This window comes from Cebus imitator, unplaced genomic scaffold (genome assembly GCF_001604975.1).
Source record: "Cebus imitator isolate Cc_AM_T3 unplaced genomic scaffold, Cebus_imitator-1.0 Scaffold47, whole genome shotgun sequence".
Classification (NCBI taxonomy): Eukaryota; Metazoa; Chordata; class Mammalia; order Primates; family Cebidae; genus Cebus; species Cebus imitator.
This window is the reverse complement of record NW_016107362.1, coordinates 8933598-8941127: the sequence shown is the minus strand read 5'-3', so window position 1 is coordinate 8941127 and position 7530 is coordinate 8933598.

Sequence of the window (7530 nt, the reverse complement as noted above, 5' to 3'; positions counted from 1 at the left end):
TATCATTTTGTTAATTGGTTCCTGATTACTTTGTGTATTCTTTATGTTTCTCTCTTCCTTTCTTATTGGTAATCTTTCTGTTTTAGCTGGTTTTTTAAGTTTAGTTTTGTTTGTAGTAAAAACACTTGACCCCTTTCTCATTTGTGTATCTGTTCTCTCAGTGAGTTTTATGCTTTCATGTATTTTCATGATGGCTCATATTATCCTGTTACTTCCAAATGTAGAACTTCTTTATGCATTTATTATAAAACTGGTCTAGTGATGGATTATTATAGAACTGGTCTAGTGATGGTCTGGTGATGGATTCTCTGCTTTTTCTTCTCTAGGAAAGAAATTATTTCTCCATCATCTTTGAAGGATAGTGTTAATAGGTATAATACTCTTGATTTGCAGTTGTTTCTTTTTTTCTTTCAGCATTATGAAAATATCATTCAAATCATTCCCCACCTGTAAGATTTCTGTTTAAAAATCTCCGCCAGGCACGGTGGCGCACATGTGTAATCCTAGCACTTTGGGAGTCTGAAGTGAGTGGATTACCTGAGGTCAGGAGTTTAAGACCAGCCTGTCCAACATGGTGAAGCCTTGTCTCTACTAAAAATACAAAAAATTAGCCAGGTACTCAGGAGGCTGAGGCAGGAGAATTGCTTGAATCCAGGAGACAGAGGTTGTGGTGAGCCGAGATCACACCACTGCACTGCAGTCTGGGCTATGGACTGAGATTTTGTAAAGAAAAAAATCTCCCATTAGCCTTATCTCATATGTTAGGTTTCCTTATATGTAACTAGATGCTCCTCTCTTGCTGTTTTAAAAATGGTCACTTTGCTGTTTACTTTTGAGTTTGACTCTAATGTGCCTGGGTGAGGACTTTTTGAGTTGAATCTATTTAGGAATATTTAAGCTCCCTGTATCTGGTTGTCTATATATCTCCCAATACATGGGAAGTTATCAGGACTTTTTACTCTATTCTCCTTCTGGAACTCCCAAAATTTAAATATTTATCTTTTTTTGGTGTCCCATATCTCATGTAGGCTTTCTTCATTCATTGTTATAAGTTTTTTTTCTTTCTTTTCACTCTCCCTTTACGTGACTGAGTTATTGAAAAGACTTGTCTTCAAGTTCAGAAATTCTTTTTTCTGCTTGATATTGTCTTTTGTTGAAGCTCTTGATTGTATTTTTATTTCATTTATTGAATTCTTCAGTTCCAGTATTTCTGTTTCTTTCTTTCTTTATTTATAATATCAATCTCTTTCTTTGTTGAATTTCTCATTCAAATCATTAATTGTTTCCTTGATTTCTTTGTATTGTCTATCTGTGTTTTCTCTTGCCACACTGGATTTCCTTTAAATCATTATTTTGAATTCCTTTTCAAGATACTTCATAGATTTTTATGGGGTCTGTTGCTGTAGAATTAATGGATTCCTTTGGCAATATAGAGTTTTCTTGCTTTTTGAGTTTCTTGTGTTCTCATGCAGATTTCTGTGCATTTAATTTAAAATTCACTTCATCCAATTTTGTGAAGTAGCTTTTGAAAGAAAAGACTTTTTCCTATAGATCCATTTATACTATCACTTTGGTAGGGTTCTTTGGCTTTTGTTTTGGGTGGGCTCTGTGGTATACTCTTTGATTTCTTCAGTCATAATCAATAACAGAATTGTCTGCGAGTTCTCCAGTGGATTAGGCTGTGGTTATTTATGGAGGCTGTGGTGAGACTTTACTGAGGACTGGGGTTCTGCATGAGCTGATCCTCAGGCTTTTTGGTGGTATGTGCAGGCACTAGTAGTGACAACAGTGGGCTGGACAAGCCCATCTTCAAGTCCCTAGGTGGTATGTGTGGGGTTGCTGTCAGTGGCAGTTGTCCTGGGTATTCGGTTCTGAGGCTTTGGGGAGTGCATGTTTTGACTCACTGTGTCCTGGAGGCAGCCTCCCTGATGTGCTGGACCTTTTTTGCCAAGGGTGTAGGGCACTTCATGGGTTTGTGCTAGGGTTATGACTGCACTGCTGGGTCCAGATGGTATGACAACACTGCAGCATTCTGAGTGAATGTGGAGGGATGTTGGAAGTGCATCAGGAATATAAAAATGCATATGTTATTGGACAGGATGTAGTCTGGGATCAGCTCCATTCTCAAAATAGTGCCAAGCTGCAGCAGCTTGAGTCTCAGGGCAAGGGTGGGACTCAGCATGATTTCTCTCTCTGAAGCAATGTAGTTGTGTTAATTCCAGGCAGTTCTCTGTACAGGAACCCTGGGGCCTGAGAAGGTCTTCTGTAGCTAGGATTGCAGGTGTCTATAGAGGGTATGTAGACTGTTGGGGATCTTTTACATACTTTTTCTTGCAATGGGAAGTCATTCCTGGCTCGGAGCGGATTTCAGCCATCTGCTTTTCTTCCCTGTTTGTGCCGCCATCTTGAACTTCCCTGCCTCAGAGGGTCCCTGTTATTTCCTTATTGAATTCTAGTGTTCTCCCTTAGATACTCTATTTTGACGTGTGGCTATCTACTCACTCTTTTGTTCTTTTTTTGTGTATGGAAGAAGCATGTGCTGGGTGCCTCTAGTAAGCCTTCTTGATGACCTATGACCACACATGCAAACACTGTTTACAGTACTGCTACTACATGTTTGGATCCTCCAACATGGATTCCTGTAAATTTTGTATTTGTATGATTTGTGTTTAAAAAACAAACACACTCAAAATAATACTGTGTTTTTTTTAGTATATCTGCTGTCTTATTATTGGGTAATTCCTGATAAAAGAGGACTTTTGCTTTCATTAGACATTGTCAGGGAGGAAAACCTTCTTCTCTACCAGTTTAGGTTATGTTCTTGAGAGGTATTTTGCCATTAAACTGGCAAAAGACAGATTAGCAAAAGAGAAAAACAGTTTTAATTATGTATGTATACATGGGCGTTGACAAAGAAATGTGATTCAAGGAGGCAGTCAGAAATTGGGGCTTATTTGTCATCTTAATAGAGTTCAGGGGAGGTCAGAGGGCATGTCTGGAAAAAACAAATGACTTTAAGGGAAGACCAATGGACCTTGGGAGAATAAATGATAGATATAACAGTTTTATGCCAGCATCTGTTTCTCTATCCAGGTGCTACCTTGTGCTGACTTCTTTGCGTCAATGCTAAGACTTGCTCCTCTGTGGTTGTGAAACTCACAGAGAAGGGCTTTATAACAATGGAATTATTTGCAGGAGGCTTTGCTTTTAAAAAGACAGGGTTTAGAAAAAGCCTCTTTCTGCAGCTATTGATTCTCAAATGTCTTCAACTCAAAATAGTCCTTTATGCACTGTGGCATATTCTGGACCCTTCAACAGCAATAAGAAAGCGCATTCTTAGCTTGGAATTTTATGTCTAATCATTGAAAGAGCTTTCTACAGACTAGTTTCTGACTCCATAGATTTAAGCCTTGATTCTGCTCTATCACACACATATGCCCGGGAACCTATCACGTCACAACCTCTGACGCTGCACCTTTGCACCACCATACTGATGAGCTGGCAAAGTGGATGTTGGGAAAATTCTTGGAAGCCGTTCTACACTATGATGACTAGCAACAACTTAACTGTGAGAGAAGGGGAGTGTGAATCCATAAAAATACATTTTAACACATCCAAATTAAATGTATCCCCATGTCAACTTTCCCTTAGCTAGAGCCTCAAAATGCCTGTGGTCTCTCTCACACAACTTAAACAAGTAGTGTGGCAAAGAGAAAACTGGAATGAGATAAAGACATGCTCTTAACCTACCGTGGTTAAAATTCTTACTCTTGCAGATATCAAAATCATAACTGTGCAAACACTCCCCCACTGTACCACCACTTCGAGGTCTTGGAAGAGGCTGGTACAAGTGAGACGCTGAAAGCTCAGGCCTCCTTAGTATCAGAGTAAGTCTGCTCAGGAGGGTAATTCTGGAATTGGGAACCAATGCCAGGATGCCTACAGAGAAGAACTTTCCAGTGGGTAAAGGAAATTTTCATTTATAGACCTTTAGAAAATACCTTATAGGTGAAAATAAAATAGAAACAAGGGCATGGCTTTGGTTTCAGTGATACCTTTTGAAGTTCAGCATGTTTTGCTCTTAACCTCTTATATGTTAAATAAATTTGTTTTATTTAAAAAATATGCACAATGCTTCTTATCTGTTAGAAGAAAAATAGAAGCTTTATATTAGATATCACTGAAACAGCAGGGGTAGAGACTATTTCTTCCCTCCAAATAGGCAGACATGATCTAACATCTGGAAAGAGACAAAGAATCACCAAGGAACAGAAAGATCTAGTAAACCTTTCAGTACTGAACTTAGGTATATATTGTTGAATAACATATACTGTTACTAATCAGTGCTGTTAGTTTAATAACATATTAAATCACCATTTTATACCTAAGTTAGTCAAATTCCACTCTTGTATTTACATCTTTGCAATGGGTTTTTTATCCAATCATTTGCAGACAATATTTAGAATCAGTTACACAGCCAAATCAAGAAATAAAAAGAACAGTGAAAAAAAACACACACACATACAAATAATCATTTTTATCTTTCTGTCTCACTGTGAGTTAACAATACTTTATGAAGAGTCCTGTTCAGTGTTAAACTCTATACCAGTCACTAGAAAAAAATATTAACTAAAGTAAGTTTGATAGTGAAAAATCATCACATACAAATGTGTGTAGCTTTATGAAGAACTTGTCTTGTCAATGGAGTAGCATTTCTCTCTGTTACCGAATAGCACACCTGCTGTTTTATAGGGATGTATTCCTGAATCCATATTATCTACTTTGACATGCTTCTTAATGCAGCTTTACTTGGATAATTTATTTTAAAAGCTCTGAAATGGACATCAAAAATGTACTACCACTTTCCGCCATCAATGTCAGTCTGAAGTTTCCTGAGATCTCCAAGTATTAGTCCTAAGTCAGATTCATAACCAGCTTGACTTATACAGAGTTGAACAATGACTACATATGTATCAGCCACCCTTATTTCCCAGGGAAGTGAAATTCCCCTTCAACGTACGGTTACCCAGTTCTAGTTAATGGCCTCATCTAGCCACAAGGGGGCCAAGAGGTACAATTCTGCCTTCGGCCCAGAGGCCACAGTTAGAAATACTTGGGGCAAGTTCTCAGTGACTGCCCTTTAAGTATCAGCATCTGTCGCTAGAAAATTCATTGCTGCTGGAGTAGCCAAATTTCTTATATTTTTCACCGTAGAAACATCCCACATCATGTATTTCCTAATTACAGTCAATCAAATTTGTTCGAATAAAGTTTTGTACCACCTGTTATTCAGAAGGACCATGAGAAGTGACCTAGATAGGTCAACATAGCCAGAGGCTAAAACTTATAAAGCTAATTTGTAATTTTCAGCCATTCTTGTTATAAGCAAGGTCATTTATTTGGGTATTCAATTTGTACAAGCAATTATAACGGTATTTCTCCCCCAAATCCTTAACATATTATCTAGCTTAGAGGTCATTATTCACAGCAGTATTTGATAGATTCTGCCATGATAGTAAAAATATGCAAATCTCCCAAGTTTGTACTGTAAAAGGCATTGGTAGATCTGATTTTACCATCAAAAGTGGAAGGAGATAGCTTCAGATTGCCCAAAATAATAGGATGTATTACTTTTAACCTATCAAGGGCCTTTTTCCCAGAACTAATTCAGATTTTATAAAATACTGTGTTCCCCCAACTTAAATTTTTGAAACTGTATGAAAACTAACATAAAGTTGAAAATAATTCGTAAATTAATGATCTTGTAAATAAAAGACAAATGGCAGTTATACTAACTGACTGGTTCTTTGTATGTGTGTCATAACTTGTAAATCTCTGCTATATTGCATATATTTTGGCATTTAAAACTTTAGAAAATGAAAAAAAAACCAATAACGGTCAATATGTGCTAAACTTAAAAGTGAAAATCGTTTATTCTGTGTTATTTTAAAACCTAAAACACTCTGTTGAATCTGAAAACCAGACAGCATGTGAGTTAATAAACACTTAAAATATATTTTTGAAAGTTTCTTCTATTTTGTAATAGGGGTTTTCATACTGGCGTTGTGGAAATGTTTATAGTTATCCACTAGGTAGTATGAATCAACTTAGCTTAGTTTCTGTGTGCTTCTTTTATTGATACATTGTAAAATATAGCTTTGCATATGATTTCTTGATTTAAACAGCACAACTTATTCTGTCTTGGCTAGAGACCAATTAAATAACCACTGATGCAAGCAGTTATTACCTGCTTAAAAGGAAATCTGTGGTTTCCTTATTTAAACTGCTGAGTTTTAATGTCTATCAAAAAGGCTGTTATTGCAATGAATAATTTAGTCATTTCAGTCTACTAAACATTTTAATACTACAAGCATGGATTTCAGGCTGAAAAATATGTCTAAATTTTCTCAGTCTCAAATATCAGAATTATACTTGGAATAGTTACCCATAGATATGTTTACTCTTTCAAGTAATATATGTTTAAAGGACAACGGTTTGTAGCAATTATTTAGAAAAGGAAGACTGGCATATCTAATTTAGCAAAAGCGATTAGAGAGATGGTTAATCATAAAGGCTTAGAAAACACGTCTACAGATAGAAGACCCTTTTAAAAAAGATGAAAGGTCAATGGATTGAGAGATATCCGAGTGTCATTTCCTCTGTTTGTCCCTTGGTGGAGTTCTTGAGTTACTTTCTCCCTTTCTGTCGAACTGCTTTATATTTCTTTACAGAACTGGCTATCATGTTTACTGAATTTAACCTTTTTCTCGTGTTACTGTGAATACAGCGTCTATTATAAATGAAAGTCCCCCCGAGATCATATCTCCAGCACCTACTTTGTATTCTTAACCATAAACTTTTGTTGTAGTTACTTCTCTTACTGTCTTTACTCGAGGCTTGAAATGCACCAGGGACCCTGAATGCTATTTTTCTGTTCAGCCACTGAAATTTCTTAACGGCAAAACAGGTTTAAGCAAGCGAGGCGAGTAGGTAAATTTTAAACAAAAAACAAAACAAAACAAAACCTACCGAGTATTTCAAGTTTAGGATAAGATATTTGGCACAGAAAATGAATTGTTAGTCAAGGTTTTATTAAACGCATATTAGAACGGGATGGTATTTGTATTTTAATCAATTTCAGTTTTTACATCTTGGTTGCAAAGGGACATTTCCTTTTATTGCTCTTTTTTAAAAAGCCACTAAAGAAAAAACAGCAATCTCCATTTCAACATTCCCTCAAACATTTTGTTTCCTACATGCGGTGACGTCCGATGACTCTGAGCAATGCAAGCTTTAGGACACTGATCTCATTTTCTCTCTCCAGTTGGCCGCCAACGCAGCAGCACCAGCAGCGGCGGCAGCAACTGGCTCTTCGATTTATTGCAGCCGGTTACACTTTCGATCCCATTTCCTTCTGAACCTTTTCCTCTTAGGTTGAGAAGATAAATGCAGCCTCGGGTCTGAGAAGCCGGGCGGGGTTGGTGGGTGAGAGCGAAGCCGGATATCACATTCCCTCGGTGAGGTCTGGTA